The sequence below is a fragment of the Gymnoscopelus braueri genome, assembly GCF_963280865.1.
Source record: "Gymnoscopelus braueri genome assembly, chromosome: 1".
NCBI classification, from domain to species: domain Eukaryota; kingdom Metazoa; phylum Chordata; class Actinopteri; order Myctophiformes; family Myctophidae; genus Gymnoscopelus; species Gymnoscopelus braueri.
The window spans coordinates 12437196-12460589 of record NC_137603.1 but is presented as its reverse complement, the minus strand read 5'-3'; the positions used below and the strand labels follow the sequence as shown (position 1 = coordinate 12460589).

Below are 23394 nucleotides of genomic sequence, written 5' to 3'. Positions count from 1 at the left end.
ACTGTTCATTGTCCCGCTTATTGCGTGGCTACATAACATCAATAATTGGATACAAAATACTAAAACAATTTTATTGATTTAAAAAGGATTTAATTGCTTAGTGGTTTGCAAACCTTTTAGGCAGTGCACCCCCTCTACACCCTGACTTAGTTGAATGATGTACTCCCAATCCTCAAAAAGAAATTCTGTCATATTTTCAGCCACATTGAAGAAAAAAAACATCATTCATTACAATTACTTAAATTACAGCTGAAGTGCATTTTAAGAACATTTATTTATTTTAGTTTTTAATTAAAAAAACTAATTAAAAGTTTACAGTGGAAATATTTTCTATTCTTTGTGAAAAATCCCTATTGAAAACATCACAGTGTAATGGTGTAATTATTACAACCATTAAACCAACATAAAATGTTTCCTCTCACACACCCCCTAGTGACAGCTCAATTACCCAAGGGGCACACTCACCCCACTTTGGGAATCCCTTATGGTAAAGAAAATAATCCATTAAATTATGCCAGATCCATCCAGCGCAACACTGCCGGCTCGCGAAACTCTGGTAGGAAGTGTTGATCAAATAAACACGATTCTGTTACTGCATTGCCTTTTTCTCGCCTGAAGTGTTTTCAAAAACTTTTTTTTGTATATCATTGAGAATGACATGGTGTGTTTGTATCAGAATCAAGCATTCAACCAAGCTGAGTTGACTTCTTTCCTTGAATAAACAAAACATTTTAAGAGATGTATCGCACACAATACACTTGGAACGACGATCCCCTTATTTATACAAACAATGCTGAATCAGAACAAATACCATACTCTGTTTGTCTTTATGGCAGATTAATGTAAGACAGGCTGCTATGGCCATACAGTATATTTTATTTTCAGTAACACATATGCTATCAGAAACTTACTTGAAATCAATAAACATGTAGATCTTCATTAAGCCTACATTAGAGCTTCCCTAGCAGCTGCCTTTGTGTGTAATATTTTAGGAACCTTTACCATTACTTGACGCAATTACATGAACCCACATAAAAATATTTACAGTAATAAAACTCATATCAGTGCTTTAAATGCCACATACAATTGTAAGTCAATTGCTTAGTGAAGGAAACACAAAATAAAATGACTGTGTTTTGAGTTCATAAGTTTGTACGGTTTCCATACATCACATTCAACTGGTAACCAGACTGTGAGTAGATTGATGATGAGCAAGGTGAGTGGCTCTTAGCTGCTGTTTCCATGGATGATGATGGCTCACTTTTACATCCTTGCTTCGTGGCTGGCGGCTTGAGGGAAAGCCGAGGAAGTGCATTCTGAAAGAGGTCCACTCACCAAAGGTCATTTGAAGGAGCAATTTGAGGTCATCTGCATCTCCGAAAACCAATGCTAGGCCGTCAAGGTGATTGCTTTTCACAACATCAGCATATTTCTCTGGAAAATCGAGCTTCTTCAGCTAGATAGGGACAGAAATGATGATTATACTTAATTGCCAGATTGCTCTGACATTTGTTGTGCAGGATTCACCATCACCATTTGCAACACCGAAGACAAAACAAGCAAAACAAAAAACGAGAGAGAGAGAGAGAGAGAGAGAGAGAGAGAGAGAGAGAGAGAGAGAGAGAGAGAGAGAGTGAGTGAGTGAGTGAGTGAGTGAGTGAGTGAGTGAGTGAGTGAGTGAGTGAGTGAGTGAGTGAGTGAGTGAGTGAGTGAGTGAGAGAGAGAGATGATGTTTTCTTGACAACATAGTGGTCATACTAATGTATGGCTTGTTTGACAACAGTATCGATTCATAGTATGACAGTATGACATACTAGTATGCCAATAATGACATACTGTGTTTTTTGTTTAGTTTTTTAAATCTAATTCAATTACAAATATTTTTTAATACGTTCTTGGGGTGCAACGTTCTGCTTTAAGCATATAGGTTGGTTTAAGTACCTATTTCATTGCTGCTAACACATTGGTGATGTGGGTGAGACATTGGGCTGCTTGTCAAATAGTGCTGTATCTATTGTGTTTTATATCAATAGATCTTTTTGTAAAATAATTGTTATGTGAATGTCTTTTAGAATAAAATGTATATCTGCATTTTATTTTGTTTATTATTTTTATATGATCAATGCATAATGCGTAATATTTATGTGGTCTGATTGTTGCTGTGCAATTACAAGAAAATTATTGATTATTGAACGATTGATTTCAGAAAACATTTGTGCTGCCTTGGCAGAGGTCTGTGCCCTACTGAGTGCTTTTGTTTGTGATATTTGATAATCGATAAAAATTTGCATTGTATCCCCTGGATTCCATTAATGATGTACCCAGGGTCCAGGGAGCAGTTAGGGGTTAAGTGTCTTGCTCAGGGACACTTCGACACATACACTGGAAGAGCAGAGGGTCGAACCGGCACACTTCCAATTAGATCCGGCCATAATAATGAGTATATCTCCATATTTATGTGATACTGTGATATTTACGCAATTACACAAATAATTCTGACAATGCTGTATTTTCCTGCTATGATGACAAACAACATAAATGATGAATGAGATTGTGGTTGCACACAATGTAGCCCATATAAATAGAGATAAAGTGCAAAAGCTTCCTACCTCTTCACAGACATCTTCCACACTCATTTTGATTCTAGTTTTGATTGGCAGAGGGGCTATGGTCCTCATGACACAATCTTTCAGCCGGGATGCCCCTCTGATCTGACTCAACTCCTTTCTTATTGAGCTGTCCAGGTTGACCGTTGATAGTTTAAAGGTCTCTAAATCATTTATGGTGAATGGGAAATCCACTCTGAGGAACATCTCAAACATCTCAGGATCTCCATCCTGATCCAGCAGGTCCTCAATCTGTTCCCTCATCAGAGAGAGTTCAGCTCAGCCCCATGCATCGACAGTTGCAATATACCTATATCATTATACCAGTTTTATACCAGTTTCAGTTTCTCACCGTTGCCTGCATGTGTTGAAATGGGGCCTGAGGTGACAGTGGCCTCGTCACTCACTGAGGTGCTCTCTGTGTTAGCAGCCCTGCGGCGTCTTCTATTGGTAGTGCTGGAACAGTTCTGTCCAATGAGAGAATATACTATCATGTATAGTTTTCTTAAAATATTTCAAGGCCATTTTGCAGACATCATACAGAAAAGATATGTATGTAATTACGTGTCTGCAACACTGGCAGGTTTCAATGAAACGCATTACAGTGTACGTCTGAATGCAAAACGCATAGTTCTCGTCAATGTATTAATTGTTACTTAAAAGAAACTATTAAAACAGTAACGTAATAGGATCCTTTCAATGTGTGGTATAATATCTTCCAATTAGTATTCTTCTCACTAGCATTTGAAAAGTGATCACTATAGACAGAAGGTTTACAGGATACTGTACATACTGTATAGGCTACAGCTTACAACAAATGTTAATGCAGAATAGCAGAGGCTTCATGGGAGAAACCAGCAACTGCTATGTTAACTAAAGTTGAGTTCAACATGTTAAACAAAGGGTATTAAACTACAACAAAAATGTGTCTCTGTAGCATAGCAAATGCAATCTGCAATACATGTTCCAGAGAACAAGGACAGCAAGGAGACTGAAGTATACCTGAATGAGGGAGGAGCACGTGCTGCTCTCACAGAGTCTGGTGGTACAGTGGATATAGAAGGTCGACAAGGACCTGTTCTCATGCTGGACAAATCTGAAGGCCTCAAAACTGAAACGAGCATCCTGCTGCAATCCATTCACATGCAGTATTGTTTGGTCACCCCGGTCACAACTGTGGGAGGACATTTTAACCTTCTTATGGGTTTTATGTAACAAACATTGTGAAAACATTTTAATTTGACTTCTTTGATACTTTCTTTGAACATACAGTATAGTAGGCCTAGTTCACACTAAGGTGTTGAAGGCAACCCCCTGCCATATTCGCACACCACTGTGTATTTTGTATCTACATTTAAAACTGCAGGTTAAGTGAAAGACCTGACTGGATTTTCCCCTGCTCCAAATTAACCACAACATCTACAAATACTCTAGTTAGCTCACTAGGACCAGATTAGATTTTCTATATCACATACACTTAGTCATTTTATATCAGCCTGATATCTGAAAGAAGTCTGAAACCTTTGTATTGTTTTGTAAGATTTGTGTGTTTTCACTTTTCCATGAAGGTTGATGCACTTACCCAATAAAGAGGTTATAATAGGTGCTACTCATAGCGAAGGGGGTAGGCGTGGCATAACATCGGTCCAACAGAACATTGAATCTGTGGGGGAAGTTTGTTGCCATCAGTAAAAGGTTATATCAAAAGAATAAATAGAAACACCCATTATTTACCATGTTTAGGTAATTGTTTGGTGTATCAAATAAAAGTACATTGAGGCCGCAGCAAAAATCTAGTTCAGAGGCTAGATGTTTACAAATGCAATTACTTTTTACATATTCAAAAATTGTCAATAATGTATTTAATTGTCTCCGCCAGGCCGAAAGGCATGGCGAGAGAGTATGTTTTGCCCCCTGTCCGTCCGTCCATGTGTCCGTCCGTATGTCCGTCCGTATGTCCGTCCGTGTGTCCGTCATTCTGTCTGTGTACAGCTAATCTCCGGCACCGTTGGCTTGCTCGCAGTGAAACTGTGCACACACACTCCCTGGATGCCAATTCAGAACCTCTGCCCCAAATTTTTCACATGGGCCTTTTATAGCGCCACCAGGAGGCCGATTTTTGCAAAACATATTTTTTGACAGTACTCCTACAGATTTTGTCCAAAAATCCCGCAAATCGGTACACAGTATCTCTATAGTCATTAAACGAGCCGGGTCTTTCAGATTTTTCATATTCCATCCTGATTGGCTAAAAATGGCTTCCAAAGTTTGCAGGAGTGCTCCGTTTTGAACAAAATGCCTCAAATCATGAACACAGCATGCAATTTCCTTGACATTTTGCACGCATAGTTCCACTATGCCGAGGAAGTAATGCCACTTGAAATTTTTCAAATCAGCCTCATGGTGGCGCTATAACAGGCCGATTCGTGTTTTTACCTATAACTGCACGATCTGTGTAAAACTTTGTAAGCGCACTCCCTAGAGGTCAAGGAAAAACCTTTGCCCTGCATTTTTCACATCTGCCTTTTATATATCTTTTTATATTACTCCTTCCGATTGTATCCAAATTTCACGCAAATCGGTACACATGATCTCTATAGTCATGTGATCAAGACGGATGTGTTTGATTTTTCATATTCCATCCTGATTGGCTAAGATTGACATTTAAAGTTTGCAGTAGTGGCTTGTTTTGAACAAAATGCCTGAAATCATGAATGCAGTGTCCGATTGCCGTGCAAGGCCTAAGAAGAAATGGCACCCTTTTCACATTGGCCTATTATAGCGCCACCCAGGAGGCCACAATAACCTACCTGACCTGGCGGAGACCTGTGCTCCGAGGAGCACTTTTTCTAGTTTATCAATTTTTTAAAGCTTTGACAGCCAAGCTTTTAGCAGGTGCTGAATGTAAATTAGAATCACTTGTGTTTTGATTTATTTTACAAATCTTACAGTGCATACTCCACAAATATGTTTAAAAAAAGATAGTGCAGTCAATACAGTTGTTGCAAATAGATACTTTCTAGAACTGATGAAAGTTAGGACTTTATTTTGTATAGATTAATCAAGGCATGGCATAACGTGTGGCTCTGAAAACCTCAATATCTGAGCGAAAGAGATTGTGCCCACAGGAAATTCATTAGGTAGACAATTATTTTGACCCCTTTTTTCTCCTAATTTAGTAGTTATTCCAATTCATTCCTCCCACTCACTCGGCACTGCTGTTGTACCCTACTGGCTCACCTGCCAGTGCACTCACCAGGAGGACGTAGCGCCTCCATCCTACTCCTCCCGTTCAACATTCCCCGCTGACAGGTGCCACCCCAGCCTGTAGGAGTACGTGCAGTGACAAATATTGCCCTCCCTGCCCAGCTTCACTCTCCTGAACAGAGGTGTTAAGGAGTGTTTTTATAGACACTCGGCAAGCCGTAAGCACCGTGATGGATTCGGCACGTACTTTACCCCTGCTGGAAATTCATGTTGATAACTAGGAAAGTCTCCACCAGGCCGGGTTGCCTATCCAGGGTTCCAATTTGGAAGATAGTTATAGACAATTGGAATGGAATATGACAAATCTGAGTGGTAGAAGTTGTAGCAAAATGTGTTTAGAAGAAAACACAAAATGGCTGAAAATCTAGTCACAAATAGCTTTTATGGGGAGTTGCAAGAAATCTAGGGGAAAAAATATTTTGATTGCATGACATGACCTATCATGGTTCAAACATAGGCCAAATATGAAGCGGCCTGTTATAGCACCACCATGAGGCCGATTTGAACATATTGGGAGTTCTTCCTTGGCCTACTGGGAATGTGCGTGTAAAATTTCACGGCAATCGGACACCGGGTTGATGATTTGTTAGCTGTTCACAGTCACACTGGCACACGGCTGGACGGACAGGGGAGAAAACATAGTCTCCGGCCTTTGGCCGTCCGGCATGGCGAAGACAATAATGTGAGTGTGGTGTACCTATTTGTGAGGTTAGAGGCCTTCACCTCTACAAAGACCCTGGTCTTCAGCTCCAGGCCTTTGTTGGGGATCTGCAGCGCGCTCGTGTAGGTGTGATCCTAGAAAAGTACATGTTTTCTTGTCATTTTCCCCTCACATTTAGCAAGATTTGAGTTCTAAGGTTTTAATATCACTCTTAAAACATATTTCCATACACATTAAAACAAATCATTGCATGACACTTCAAATACTGTAAACCTTGCATAATGTGGTCATCTTCTACACTGTGCTCTCCGATATTCTGTATAAAATGGGCTACAGTGAACAATTTTTTTTTTGGTGTACCGTGTTAGACACAAATATGTGATTAATGTTAGCAAATTAAATATATTAACTGTGATGTGTGAAGTTTCGATTGCAATTCAGAGATCCACTTATTTAACATGGATGATAAAGCAAAGCCTTTTCCCCTTGTATTTCCATAAAACATTAATCTGAGAACTTACTGCGAAGAGTTTCATGCTCAATGTGCTGACGAAACTCCCATTTTTGTCCTGTACTATGCCAGGCTTACTGCGGCTCTATTGGGCAGAATACATTATATTAGATTTCTGTGTCCAATTCCTGGGACTGATTTATTTTGAATACATTTTCACATTTTCTTTTTTATAAAAAATCTGTGTGTTTTTTTTGGATGATTAGAGGTACCATATACGAGTTGCTGGAGGGCCACTTACATATCCATCTCAGTCTTTTCAACCAGGTACAGGAGTGGATAGCAGCAGGAGAACTTATACAATATCGCTTGGAGGTAGGAGATGTCTCTGCCACTAGTATCTATGGAGTTTACCATGCCTTCAATGTTGAGGTATTGGATATTGGAATAGTCAGAGAGGGCTCCTTCACCCTTTGACTTAGTGATCTGTTAGACAGATAGAGAGAGATAAGAATATTTCATTGCTAATATTACATTGCTAACATGAAATACAATCGTCAATCATTTGTTGCGCTTGTGGTTCTTGCATGTTGAATGTGATTTGAACATACCGTCAAATCGTTGGCGCAAGTTGAAATGCCCCTCAGTCCGATGGTCCACCTGAGAACAGGTGGGTCCACCGTCCAGTCCATCAACCCTTTGCACTCATCCCTGTTCTGAGAATTGAGGGCCATCAGCGATTCGTTGTATCCATTATAGTAGGCTGGACACAACAGAACCTCGAGCTCCACCCTCTCAGAACCACAGAAGACTTTAATATCTGAAGGATCTGAGAAGAGAGTACAAGTCATAATTTTCATTCATATAATGTATGAGTTGAATCAGTATAATGGTGTTATTTTTTCTTTTAGTGTCCCTGTTCTGGGGACTGGGGTGAACATTCACCATAAATTGCCAATACAAGCTCACAACACGTCAGCTATTTTCCAATGGAGTTTTTTTTTGTGTTTTGGGGGTTTTGGATTTGCAAAATTAGCAGCTGCAATATACGCAAAGGGTGAAATCTTAGCTTCCCTAAAACACAGGGACAATGCTCCATATTTCAGACTACTCAAATTTTTCGTCATAATCTGAAGACTCATCTCTTCAAACTCCACCTTACCCCTTATCCACTTCACTCTTCCTGTACCCGCCCACCCCCCTGCTTGATTGATGCTAGCGACTGACCTGGCTACCTTTGGTCATTCGTTCTTATGTTTTTGTTACTTAGGCTTATTTTTCTTGACCACAATGTTAAAACATAATTTAGATAGCATGTTATTTTTTTAAATAGGATTTTTTTTTACACGGTATCCTATCATTTAAATGTACAGATAAGGCCTATTACTTTGATGGTACATTGTTGGCATTGTATGTGATTATCTTGCTTATTGTGGGCACTCTGGATAAGGGCGTCTGCTAAATGCCTGAATTTTTAATTGTCATAGGCTTATGCTAAACACATACCTACTTTTCTGCATTAATTGAAAACTCTGGTGAGGGAACCGCCTTAACTCACTTCCGGATTTAAGACTATAACTATATGGTATACGATGCACAGATTACTCTGGACTGCCACATAGCATAGGCATATTTAATCAGCCAGTTATGCACTGATCTGTTGCTTTGCCGTGGAATTTCCCTTTAATAATATGAGGTATCATCAATACTGCTGCCATAGTCTTAAATACATTCATCATGGCATGGTCTCTCTAAACCAAATGTTGATTGAACATGATATAGTTTTGACATAATCCTGCATTTTCCTTCAAAACACTTCCCTGTAGAAACAGATTGCAAATCCCTTTAGTGTTCAATAACAGAGCAGAAAAACATTTGACAGTGAAAGTAAATACTTCTCAAAATGGAAAGGTTGTCACTGTTGACTGCTATTGGGTTGCAGGATAATAAAGAGAGGAGAGGGGGAAGGCAGGAATGGAAAGTCAGACGTATAGAGTAAAGGCTTTAGTTTTTACTGACCAGGCTGCCTGAAGGAAGGGTGTGTGAGGCAATCATTCTGAGCTTGGGAGAGATGGAGTACTGCAAGAAGAGCCAGCCACATTGTCCTCAGACTAGTGAAAAGAATCAGGGTAACCCATATATGAGAAATCTGTCTGAGAGAAATTTGTCTTGTGCTCTACATCAAATGTAGCTATATCAGCGTTCAGTAGAGTCTGTTGAACTTGATTTATGCTTTGGCTGCACTTTGTCACCAAAGCATAAATACAGCAGCAGCAACATCATCATCATCAACAACAACAACAACAACAATAATAATAATAACTTCAGTTGAAAATATTTCCACTGTTGCGGAAGCATACATCAATCTTTAGTCTATTACAAACATGAGTAATAAATTATACAACTGTTGATTCTGATCCAGCAAATTGTTTGGCTGAGGGCCATGTGAGGTCATTATAATAACATCACTGCAGTAAAAAAAAAAAATTAAGCTTGAGGAGATGGAAATGTGATACACAAGAAGAGCCACAACATTGTCTTCAGATTGGTGAAAAAACGTAAGGTAACCCCTATGTGAAATCAATCTGACTGTGTTTCTATAGCCTAGAGCACTGATTAGGTTAGACCAGGGGTCGGCAACCTTTTTGACATGCCATTGAAGTGCCATGTTTTTATTTTCTTGATAGTCAGTGTGCCATGTCAACATTAAGTTAAATTTTTACACCACATCAAAACAAAATATTTCCAACAGATTTTGATTGTTCATAAATAAATAAATGTTTTCTTCTTTTTGTTTTATATTTTCTGTCACATCAGGACATTGTAATGATCATTAGACTCAGAGCAATAACCCACCTATCTCACAGACTCCCTCCCCAGTCAGAGTTCAGTTTGAATGAATGTAGAATGAATTTGCATACAGATGTGATGGGACTTAAATTAATTGACTACATTTAAAACACACGTATGACAGTGTGCCAGTGAGTACCCTCCTCTGTGCCAATGTTGGCACCAGTGCCTGAGGTTGCCTACCCCTGGGCTAGACTTTTAAGTCACATAGCAGCCATATCAGTGTTTAGTAAAGAGTCTTGAGTAAGTTGTGTGTTATTTATATAACATCAATTAACTGTTCATCAAATCTTGAGATTGCCTAATTCACAATATGAAATCAGATACAGTATGTGAATAAACTATTGTTATAATCAATAGAACACTGTGTAGTGTACTATAAGTAACATCATGGTTTTGATGTTAACACACTCTTTTCTGTTCTTTCTTCAGTAACATACACCACCTTTCAAAACTAGGCTAAAAGGAGTCATATTAAAAGCAATAAATCTATATACAAAGCCCTATGTACATGAAAAATAATGATTCTGTAATAAAAGCTATGCATATAAGACGACAAAAAAGGACAACCCCAAAACACTTCAATCAAGGACGATGACAAACAAGGAAGATTTTCAAATTGAGAAGATTCAATAATTTATAGACTACAGTACCGGTAATTACAAAGAAAATTCAAATACAATATACAGTAAATATAATTATTCTAGGGATCGGTAAAGACTGATGGATGTACTGTACACTATGTATATTAAAGAGATAAACATTGTTTTCCAGCCTGCTGTCTTCTGCAAAGCTTGGAGCCTCTAATTGCAGACACATAATACAGCAGCCTACAGTATTTCCTTTCATTTAGATTAAGAAATATTCAGCCCCCGGCTTTCATTCAAACCTAACTACCTCTAGTGTAAGGCAAAGATTGGAGAAATGGTCTATTGTCCTGAAGGTTGAATGCTGCTGCATTCTGTGATAGTAGTGAGGCTAAAGCAATAAAGCAATAATAAGACTGACTCTATTGGGATATCACAGCTCTCTAAGATAGCTGTGATATCCCAATAGATAATCCAAACATGTCAAATGAAATATCACACAAGTAGAACGTGTCTTATTTTGTACATGTGAACTATTAATTACTAACTTTACTTGTTTTGACAATCCTTTCTTTTCCATGGTGAGCAGTGTGTATAGCTGTACTTACCTTGTATTGATGTCCACTGTTTTCCACACTTCCACCTTTCTGTCAGTGTGGAGATCTGCTTGTCACTCTGCTGTTGCCATTATAATGTTCAGCTATATATACTGGCCTATTTTCCAACAATTTAAAAAGTGTCGAGGAAGAGGGGGAAGGACCAACATGAGCTTAACCAGGTCTATAGCCCAGTGCAGGATCATCTGACAGACAGGGAACAATGGACGAAGCTACCATGGTGTGGGAAGACATACACTATCAAGTAACATTACATTACAATTTACTATTAAGCAAAGTTATGACATAACTGTGACAAAGCTGTTGACAGCTGTGACATAATATTTTACTCAAGTGCATTGCCGCAGGGAAATCTGTTACCCATAAAGTTAAAATTACAAGAAAGAGAATACTGTTCTTATCCTTATATATAAGATTCAAGATTCAATGGTCTTTATTTGTTACATCTCAAATACTGGTACATGAGAGTAAAATTCTTTGGATTCAGCTTCTCAACATTGTAGCAACAATAAAATCTGTAGGACTAGTAGCAAAATGTGTGTTTTGAACAAAGAGCATGGAAAAGCAATAGCGGACGATGGGAAAAGAAGCCCCACATTCATTTCCAACGGGTAGATATAGGACTCGGGATACCCACAGGTAACCCAGTCAACAAGGATAGAACCCTGGGACACCCTGTCAACTAAGACGGTCAAATCAAAGCTGTAGCCCTTTTGGTTTGACCTATAATTTTATTCTCTTATTTTTCGGATTCATTTGAACTTTCATTACAATTTCTTTGCATTCCAAATGTTTTACATTTTTACCTTTATTCAAAAACATAATGTATTTCTTTTGTGCTGTCTTAATACACTAATACATGTCTTAATGATACATGTTTTACGTAAATAGCCTACAGTACTTTGCCTTGTTGTTGAAATGTGCTATACAGATACATGTCACTTGCCTTGCATTACAGAGACTCAGAAAAAAAAAATCCTCAGGCTATCAGAGCCCTGAACAATAACCCAACTGCCAGGTCAAGTGTCTTAAACTGAAAATATCCACTCACCCCACTTTTTTTTGGGACAAATCTCTTTTATGTCTGGCTCAGAATTGCTGTAGTTCACCACATAATATTTACTGCTATTTGCATTATGGATACTTTGGTCATCCCGAATGCTGCATTAATTTATATCGTGTATATGCTGGTTAATATTCATCCATTTATGTAATTTGTTATTTTTTTCTATGTGGCTGCAACATAATCTACCTCAGCAATCCAGGGAAGGTGCCATTCCAAATTCTAAATTGTATATTGTATATTATGCCAGTCTATGGTCATTCTCTACCACAATGGCTGTGTATATTGATGCAGTTTTTTGTGCACTTATCAGGTTATTCAAATGTTTTACATTTTAAACAGATTATACACTTAACACACAGTTTGCACTTTATTACTTATTAATTGTATCCTTGTATTCTAACTTTTATTACCTTACTTACACCTTGTTTTTTGTCTCCGCCAGGTCGAAAGGCATGTCGAGAGTATGTTTTGCACCCTGTCCGTCCGTGTGTCCGTGTGTCCGTGTGTCTGTGTGTGTGTGTGTGTGTGTGTGTGTGTCTGTCTGTGAACAGCTAATTTCCGGCACCGTTGGCCCGGCCGCTGCAAAACTGTGCACACAAACTCCCTGGATGCCAAAGCCGAACCTCTGCCCCGAATTTATTTAATATATTTTGGACATTGTTAGCAAAGTGCGGCAAATGCCAATCCAATAATTCACTGCATGAATGTGTGAGCATGTGACGAATACAAGTTAAAGGAGAATACCGGACAAATTAAGTGTTGTCTTTGATGTCTCGTTACTCACCTACCGACGTGAAAAGTGGCGTTCTTTTTTTCCATAGATTCCCCTGTCGTCATTTTTTAAACCCCCTCCGTTGTCATAATGGGAGCGCGTGGGTTAGGGAGATTCGTCTATTATAACCGATGCAAAGTTGTTTTTTTCTCTACTGCTAGTCATTGTGGAGTCTCATGAGAGTCACCGTTAATGGCGAACGATTTAACACTGGATGCTTGTTTCTTTCCAGAACCTGGCAACTCGTGTTGCCAGGTTCTGGAAACAAGCAACCAGTGTTAAGTCGTTCGCCATTAACGGTGGCCTCGCAGGAAGTTTCAGCGCATGTTTGACTATCATGAGACTCCACAATGACTAGCAGTAGAGAAAAAAAAAACTTTGCATCGGTTATAATAGACGAATCTCCCTAACCCACGCGCTCCCATTATGACAACGGAGGGGGTTTAAAAAATGACGACAGGGGAATCTATGGAAAAAAAGAACGCCACTTTTCACGTCGGTAGGTGAGTAACGAGACATCAAAGACAACACTTAATTTGTCCGGTATTCTCCTTTAAACAATCCCATTATTGTCAATGGCACAATTTCGATACCATATGATGCTCACTATATTTTAGGTCACTTTTTACACAAGAGCCACTTAGATGATGCTCGAGTTCACAGCTCCGTTTGTGCCAGGGGCTAGTACTATTTACGAAATTAGGTTTCCTGGACACCACCTCTGACTCAAAGAGGCACACCCAGTCACACAAAACCCCCTACTAGCCTACTGTGAGCGTCACCTGAACCATGGAGCCTCTCATCCTTTTGTGACATTGACAGATTATTTAAGTTATTTGGAGCTGCATTTTGCCCATGACATTATAGTGACATAAATAGATGTAGGACATGTAGGGACAGCAGTGTAATTCATGTTTTGAAGTTGGAATTATTCTAGAATTGATTGATCTCTAAAAACTAAATGAATAATGCTCACAAGCTTCCAACCATCTTTGTCTTGGCCCAAGAATGTTTCAGCCTCAGATTAGTCAAATTGATCCAGCTTGTTCTACCAAAGCAAAGTGTTTGATATTACAAAAACAGATGGCCTGTACTGTAGCCTATTCCCTCTCAAGTGAATACATTTTGTTTTCCTACTTCAGCTTTTGACTTGATAAAAAGCATTGGGTTTTTAAATGTCCTTGTAGGACCAATATAGAGTTGGGTGTGGACACTGTCCATTAATTTCAGTGAGCCTAAAAGCACAAAGGCAGTTTTGACACCTGATTCACTCTTTCATCCTTTCGGAAGCATAACGTCACCACAGTATAATTTAACTCTGTGGCACAGTTGCTTTTACAAATAAGTTCTTGAAATGTTGTGGGGAGATAAAAATTCAGTATATTTGAAAAGTTATCCATTGTCTTTCAGCAAGGGTTTTTCAACATTAAAACATCTACACCAAACATATGTTTTACTTAACCACATTATGGTTCACAAATACTTAGCTGACTAGTAGCTAAGCATTAACTAATTATGTGTTAAATATGGTAATATGTTGATAAATGTGTAGTAGTCAATTTGTGAAATATGGTGGTGTCTCCATACCATACCATACCATACCACCATGGGGACAAACATTTCGATAATGGCAAAGACTGAGCGGAGGGTGGGAGACTGGCTATTTACCCTTTTGTTTATATTCTAAGAGCACAAAGGTAATTCTATACGGAACTCACTCCCAGTTCACATCAAAGCTGCCCCCACCCTTGCCACGTTTAAAACCACACTCAAAACCCACCTATTCAAACTCTCATTACCTACCTAATCCCCCTTCTTTACTTCTATGTACAGACTATCATGATGGGTCTGGGGCTTAAATTCAGGAAGAATAGCTTGCTCTGTATCTTCCTTTAGAGGGCCTCAGAGTTGTCAGTCCAGTCAAAGAACACAGAAAAGCGCTTTATGAATTCTATTATGTGAAGCAGCATTCTGCTTCTACGGACCGACAGCGTGGAATAAACTCCCATTACACCTAAGACAGGCAGCCTCTGTCGATAGCTTTAAAGCACAGCTCAAGACCTACTTCTTCACTCTTGCTTTTAGCAGATTTTTTGGTTGATTTTTAAATCTCTGTGTTGTTATCCATGTCCGCACTGTATTGCCTGATTCACTCCCTTTTGCTATTATTTTAATGTTGTTTTATGCTTTTGCTTTTCTTTTTTGCTTTATTGTTAAATTAGTTGTAACTGTAATTGTATTCTTGCTCTGTAAAGCACTTTGAGCTACATTTCATGTCATGAAAGGTGCTATACAAATAAAGTTCATTATTATTATTACGGGGCCAGAGCTCAGCTCTGGACCTGTATTAATATTCCCTGTATTCTGTTTCTTCTGCCACTTTTCGCAGTTCTGGCTGAACCGTGCTGTCGCTTTTTACGAAACTCGGCCATATGGTAGATGGTCATGAAAAACTATCAAGAAATAAATCTCACAATCTTTCGTCAAAAGGTGGCGCTATAGCACTCAATTGAAAATGCCAACTTTGAACAGGTACAACTCATGCCCTGTTTGACCTACATCCATAAAACTTCAATACACACATGCGTCTTCTCATGATGAACAACTTTTACCCTCTGACTTTTGACCTCTGACCTTTAGATCTCCCACCATTTTGAATTATATGAAAAACAGTTAAAACCTCCTCCTGGGATTTTTGAGTAATCTGCACGAAACGTTTTACACATGAACTTTGGACCTATGCCGACAAACAAGCAGCAAAGATTTTCCATAAGTGAAAAAATGAAGCTTTAATGAGCCAATGAATATTGCAGTTTTATGACAATTATTCATCTGCCCCTAACACATACATGCAAACTCACATTTCTTTGAAACTTTGGGGTAATGTTGAGGGTCATTCCAAATATCACTGAAACCAATCTTACTCCAATTGGTCAAAGGGGGGCGCTATAGCGATTTTTTGAAAATGCAAACTTTAAACACGCAAAAGTCATGCCTCGTTTGGCCGACAGCCATTAAACCTGCTTACACATGTGCCTTGACTCATGAGGAACACATGTATCACGTTGACCAGTAAGCTCCGCCCTTAGATTGTCTGCAATTTTGAGCAGTTTGAAAAACACTTAAACCCAGGATTTTTCAGCTATTTGCGTGAAACTGTATCATCTCTCTGATCTATTTTTTCAAAGATCTTGTCTGTTGGTCCAATGGCTTCTCCCTTAAGCGAGTGCCTCACGACCACAAGGTTGCCGGTTCAAGCCTCACTTGATGCGGACTTCATTAAAGTTGCATTGCACACAACATGATTGTGTCAATTAATACATGTGCAATTGTTAAACATAACCTGAAATACTTATTTGAGAGGGTATGTTTTTGCAATGTATGACATACTTCATTCTGAAAATAGCCGATCTACAATCTCAAAACTTTTCAGATAGCAACGTGTTTCTTAGCTTGTAGATCGGCTGCTTTCACTGGTTCAGTTTTATCTTCAACAGACAACCTCAGCCTGGACGAAGCTATAGCACTATAGGTAATGTTGCAGCCCGTCAATCCGGAGGTTGAGTGTTCGATTCCTGTTAATGGCAATAGGTTGACACGTCCAATCAATCCATTCTGCTTCCATCCTTCTCTCTCTTCAATCTATTGTTTCCATGTCTCTCTCTCTTCAATCTATTCCGTTTCCATGTCTCTCTCTCCGCCCTTAGATTGTCCGCAATTTTGAGCAGTTTGAAAAACACTTAAACCCAGGATTTTTCAGTTATTTGCGTGAAATGGTATCATCTGTCTGACCTCCGTTTTCACTGTATCAGGTCTGTTGGTCCAATGGCTTCCCGCTTAAGTGAATGTTTCACAACATCAAGGTTGCCGGTTCAAGCCTCACTTGGTGGAGACTTCATTTAAAGTGCATTGCAAACAACAAGACTGTATCAATGAATACATATGCAATTGATAAAGATAACATGAAATGCTTATCTGAGAAGGTCTGTTTTTGCATTGTATGACATACTTCATTCTGAAAATAGCCGATCTACAATCTCAAAACCTTTTCAGATAGCAACGTGTTTCTGAGCTTGTAGATCGGCTGCTTTCACTGGTTCAGTTTTATCTTCAACAGACAACCTCAGCCTGGTCAAAGCTATAGCACTATAGGTAGTGTTGCAGCCTGTCAATCCAAAGGTTGAGGCTTCGATTCTGTTAATGGCAATAGGTTGACACGTCCAATCAATCCATTCTGCTTCCATCTTTCTCTCTCTTCAATCTATTGTTTCCATGTCTTTCTCTCTTCAATCTATTCCGTTTCCATGTCTCTCTCTCCGCCCTTAGATTGTCCGCAATTTTGAGCAGTTTGAAAAACACTTAAACCCAGGATTTTTCAGTTATTTGCGTGAAATGGTATCATCTGTCTGACCTCCGTTTTAACTGGATCAGGTCTGTTGGTCCAATGGCTTCCCGCTTAAGTGAATGTTTCATAACATCAAGGTTGCCGGTTCAAGCCTCACTTGGTGGAGACTTCATTTAAAGTGCATTGCAAACAACAAGACTGTATTAATGAATACATATGCAATTGATAAAGATAACATGAAATGCTTATCTGAGAAGGTATGTTTTTGCAATGTATGACATACTTCATTTTGAAAATAGCCGATCTACAATCTCAAAACTTTTCAGATAGCAACGTGTTTCTGAGCTTGTAGATCGGCTGCTTTCACTGGTTCACTTTTATCTTCAACAGACAACCTCAGCCTGGTCAAAACTATAGCACTATAGGTAGTGTTGCAGCCTGTCAATCCGAAGGTTGAGGGTTCGATTCCTGTTAATGGCAATAGGTTGAGATGTCCAATCAATCCATTCTGCTTCCATCTCTCTCTCTCTTCAATCTATTATGTTTCCATGTCTCTCTCTCTTCAATCTATTCCTTTTCCATGTCTCTCTCTCCGCCCTTAGATTGTCCGTAATTTTGAGCAGTTTGAAAAACACTTAAACCCAGGATTTTTCAGTTATTTGCGTGAAATGGTATCATCTGTTTGACCTCCATTTTCACTGGATCAGGTCTGTTGGTCCAATGGCTTCCCGCTTAAGTGAATGTTTCACAACATCAAGGTTGCTGGTTCAAGCCTCACTTGGTGGAGACTTCATTTAAAGTGCATTGCAAACAACAAGACTGTATTAATGAATACATATGCAATTGATAAAGATAACATGAAATGCTTATCTGAGAAAGTATGTTTTTGCAATGTATGACATACTTCATTCTGAAAATAGCCGATCTACAATCTCAAAACCTTTCAGATAGCAACGTGTTTCTGAGCTTGTAGATCGGCTGCTTTCACTGGTTCACTTTTATCTTCAACAGACAACCTTAGCCTGGACAAAGCTATAGCACTATAGGTAGTGTTGCAGCCTGTCAATCCGAAGGTTGAGGGTTCGATTCCTGTTAATGGCAATAGGTTGAGATGTCCAATCAATCCATTCTGCTTCCATCTCTCTCTTCAATCTATTATGTTTCCATGTCTCTCTCTTCAATCTATTCTGTTTCCATGTCTCTCTCTCTCTCTCTCTTCAATCTATTCCGTTTCCATGTCTCTCTCTCTCTCTCTCTCTCTCTCTCTCTCTCTCTCTCTCTCTCTCTCTCTCTCTCTCTCTCTCTCTCTCTCTCTCTTGAGGGGCGGCCATAGCTGAGTGGTTAGGGAGCCAGAGGCCCTAGTTGCCCCAGGTACGATTCCAGGCCAGGCCAGCAAATGAAATTTGTCCCTGAGCAAGACTCTTAACCCCTAATTGCTCACAGGCCCTCATTGGAAACAAGACCGCAAGGACTTTCATGAACGGACCTGTTAAAGGAATTATCCTTATCTCTTCAATCTATTCCGTTTCCATGTCTCTCTCTCTCTCTCTACAATCTCACAACTTTTCAGATAGCAACGTGTTTCTGAGCTTGTAGGTCGGCTGCTTTCACTGGTTCACTTTTATCTTCAACAGACAACCTCAATCTGTACAAAGCTATAGCACTATAGGTAGTGTTGCAGCTTGTCAATCCGAAGGTTGAGGGTTCGATTCCTGTTAATGGCAATAGGCTGAGATGTTCGTTCTGCTTCCCTCTCTCTCTCTCTTCAGTCTATTATGTTTCCATGTCTCTCTCTCTCTCTTCAATCTATTCCGTTTCCATGTCTCTCTCGCTCTCTCTCTTTTCAATCTATTCCTTTTCCATGTCTCTCTCTCTCTTCAATCTATTCCGTTTCCAAGTCTCTCTCTCTCTCTTTCTCTTCAATCTATTCCGTTTCTCTCTCAGCAGAATAATTAAGGCATAGTATATTCAGTACAGTATCTGTAATGGCAGGAACTTCATGGAGGTCATGGAGGCTGTAGCCTTGATGCCCCGCTCTCATTGTCCCTGTCAATATATATGTCACAGGGTGTTTGGAGAGCCAGGGTGATTGAAGACAGAGCGCTTGTTTTTAGGCACGGGGCTTCGGGGCGATGCGGGGCTTTTCGAGACAGGGTTTATTAGCGAGGCTCGTGAGGAGGAGGAGGAGGACGGCGCTGCGATGCGGGGGGTTATTACGCGAGGCTCGCGAGGAAGAGGAGCCTCCTCCTCCTCCTCCTCCTCCTCGCGTTTTAAACCGTCCCGTCCTCTCCTTCTCTCCTTCTCCTCCGAGGAGGAGGAGGAGAAGGAGAGCGCGGAGAGGCGGGGCTTTGATGCGCCGACGGAGAGTGGAGACCTGTCTTTTGTTGTTCCCCCCCACATAGCAACCATAATATCTATGAGGGGAACGCTGAACACGCGTTCACACGCACGGCGCGCCGACTTAGTGGAGCTTGAGGCCGAGGAAGTGCGCCCTCGCGCCTCCGGGCGCGAGTGCCCGCACTGACCGGCCGACGCTCCACTAGTCGACTCAGCGCCGTTTGATTTGTAAACCGATAGGGACAGAATAGTTCTTTTCATGGATCACTGTGTGTGTGTGTGTGTGTGTGTGTGTGTGTGTGTGTGTGTGTCAGGGAGAAACTAAAACAAAAGCCAGCAGAACACAATAAAAGTATCTTAACAGTCCATTGAAAGCATGTGCGCGTGTGCGTGCGCGCACGCGCGTGTGTGTGTGTGACTGTGTGTGTGTGTGTGGTAGCGGCCATATATGCTTGTGCACAAGCCTGGCTTGTGGCTCCCTCTAGTGTCTAGTGTTGCTTCTACAGAATTGCTGGGTGGGTGGTAAAAACGAGCGAGCCTTCTTCAATCACCCTGGTTCTCCATTCACCCTGTAACATATATATTTTAGACACCAGTGTTTTTTGTTGAGAATCTGAATTCTTAACGCTCCCTGACTCTGCATCCCCATCTTCAAATGAGTCCAGTGACTCTGATTCGCTGATGACGAAGTCTAGGGTTGAGTGTATATGTACTCAGGAAGTTGTACAAATATTGGTAATTTAACAACAAACAATTATCTTTTTAAATAAACAGCTTTTTTGTATTTTTCGTATTAAAACTGATGATGTCACTGGTAGGCAGGTGTCTGGACTGTCCAGAGCCCTCCTCTGAAACACAGAGTGAGTGGACAGAAATGGTGCCATCTCCCATCTTATGATGAGCATTAGTGAGGACCAATTATATGAACATAAGGTTGAAAATGGGTGAAGTGGTCTGTTAAGTTCAATTCATAACTAAAAAGAAATAAAATAAAATCCTGTTGCTTGGAGGTTTTCTTTAGGTATGAATGAATGGTTTTAATGGCTCTCTCTATATTCTCTACATTCTGAAGGGATGCACTAGCTTATCTCAACGATGTCTATCGGATCATCTACTGAGAGACAGCTGGCTTTTCAGCTCTCACGTACAGTTTTCTGAACAGTCAAAAATCCTCGGTGTTCATTTATCTATTTGTAACTCAGAGAGAGAGTGTACAAATGCAACCAAATGGACCCTTACGGGGAGCATGTGGTTACATTTGTACACTCTCAGTTAAATTAACATTGAGGATTTTACTGTGCATGCATTGTATTGCCTTATTTTGTTTTCTGTATGTGTACTATCAGAAAAGTAATCCGTAAAATGGTAGATACTGATGCTCTATATCTGATTTCAGCTGCTCAGCGTACTCAAGAGAATGGAGCTGTGCTGGGCATTGTCATAATAATATGGATCTTTGGAATCCTATACCCTGACGGTTTTCATCAGTTGTCACAGCTATAACCCAAACAACAGCTGCAGCAAGGGAAACCTGTAATCCTTTTTCAAATCTAGCCTATCTAGGCAATGGACACGCTCTCCCGACCAGAGGACGTGTTCTCCATTCTAGTGGCACGTTTTCCCTTCCAGAGGACATGTTCTCCATAACAGTGGACGTGTTCTCTCTTCCATCGGACATGTTCTTCATTCTAGTGGCACGTTCTCCCTTTCTGTAATTTAAGGACCGGTCATAATCAAGCTATTCTGTATATCTTAACAGTGTTATAGTGATTGTACAGCAATGTGAACAGTGTACAGCTAAACACCTTTGTATCATCATGGTGTGATGTCTATACATTAATACAAATGTTTCAGTTCAGTCATATACAGTATGGTGGTTAGTTGTTAACTGTTCTCATTACAGTCCACAATCTCATTGTATGATGCAGAACTGTAAACATAATTGTATTTAAAATGTATTGTATTTTTTATGAGAAAAAGGGGGTTGCAGGTTTAAGAACTCACCTTGAGGAGGTTAAAGGTAAGCCAAAGCAACTAACTACTTTTTTCAGTTCCTCTGAAGCTAATGCATATTAAATTCCCTGTAACATATACACCGCAAAACTTTACATTGTTGACCTGCTAACAGTCTTCAATACCTTGTGCCTCTCCTGCGTTTGTTACGTACAACGACAGAGTATAAATTAAGCACATGAAAGAAAAACTGCAATGCATGCACTCAGAGATGGCTGCATTTTTCGAACACAGGGTATTATGTTCTTTCTTTAGTTTTAGCTTGATGGTTTTCTTTTTTATTCTTTGCTAGTTCTCTCTTAATAAAGTTGTTTATTTTGTTTTGTTGTAAATCAACTTTGAGTACCAAGAAAGTTGATTTACAACAATATATAAATTTGATGTATTATTATTATTGTTATTATTATTTCTTCACTGTTTGGGATATTGGCAGCACAATATTGGTTGACGTTAAGGGGAGCCTGCTATTTAATGTACCTTTGTTAAGTAATACGGTAGTTTTTATATCTTTTTTTAAGTCCATTTTGTAAAAACTAATTTTGTTTGCTTGTTTGTTTGTTTTTTTGTACACTTGGCATACATTTTTTACTGAATAAAGTTTGTAGGAAGAAATGTGGCCCTCTGGTAGTTCTAACTATGGTATACAGCCTGTTCAGATCTCAATACTATGGAATAATGCACAATAAACTGTTAACAAATATGACAGTTATTCAATTTCATTGAAATAAAATATATCAAATAAGGATTTGATAGCCTTTCTTACTTAAGTAAATACCAACTAACTTATGAACTATTTTTTCATGTCGGCCTAATGGGTTTAGCTTGCAACGTGTTGTATGGAAATTGCAATGTAGACCAAGGTTTCCATTTCATCCATTAATGCATTTAACATGTGAACAGGCGCTGATATAGGAGTCAGTTGTGTGGTGTATGATTTAAGACACACACAAGACCTAAGAACTAATGTGGGAACACATTGCTGTGGAGTAGTGAGTGAATGTGGAGAAGAGTGCGTAATCAAACAGGTGAGTATGGGAATTATGGGTACTGATGTTTTGAGTCTTTTTTATAGATGGCATGTATACAAAAGCAACAACAAAATACTAAAGGATTTTCCGAGTCTTGCCATGCATGTGCTTGCAATGCAGCTAAAAAAAGGGTGGCCAGTGACTCACATTTTAATGATCCACAAACTCAGTCATCATTTTATAGTCATGCAACTCCAAATGTTATCTTGATCTGAAACTCAGTTCTCTAGTTTCATAAATAAATATGTAAAAAAAAAAGAAAAAAAAAAGAAATTTGCCTGAGATCATAAGGACTCAGATTTAGGGTAGGTTACAGTACACGGCGATACAATGAGTATGAGAAAATGGACCTGTAAGTGCCCATGCGGGACTTCACAGTGTAGGTTGAGTGAAGCTGTTAAGGCTTTACTCATACCATACATTGTATAAAGTGAAGTCATTTTGGAAAGGTCATGGGGTCACCAAATTGAGTTTGGTTCATCTATAGATCTTGTGCGCAAAGGTGGCGTTTTGACTTGAAGGTAGTTCTAGATGAAAGCTCATTGGGACACTCAAATGGTTAGGGTTCATCCTCCAAGGAACACACGTTCAGCATGTTTCATGGGAATCCGCGTATTAGGTTTTGAAAGAATAGAAGAAAAGCCATGTCAAATGCTATAAAAATTTCACAGATGTACCAAAGTACTGTAGAAGTAAAAAAGTTTTACTTTTGGTACATAAATCTAGTATGCTGGTATAGCTTTTACCATCAGAGATTGTTTTCTGACCCGCTTTCATAATTATATAGTCCTCTT

At 39.5% G+C, this 23394-nt stretch overlaps 1 pseudogene across 1 annotated transcript; it reads right to left on the bottom strand.

Moving 5' to 3' along the window:
- Positions 1 to 2935: 2935 nt before the first annotated feature.
- On the bottom strand, positions 2936 to 8230 carry LOC308087632 (zona pellucida-like domain-containing protein 1; annotated as a pseudogene). Its single transcript has 8 exons — positions 8221 to 8230; positions 7597 to 7814; positions 7287 to 7471; positions 7056 to 7130; positions 6571 to 6668; positions 4189 to 4269; positions 3609 to 3780; positions 2936 to 3073 (listed from the first exon to the last, which is right to left on the bottom strand). The product of its transcript is annotated as a zona pellucida-like domain-containing protein 1 (transcript).
- Between the last annotated feature and the right edge of the window lie 15164 nt (positions 8231 to 23394).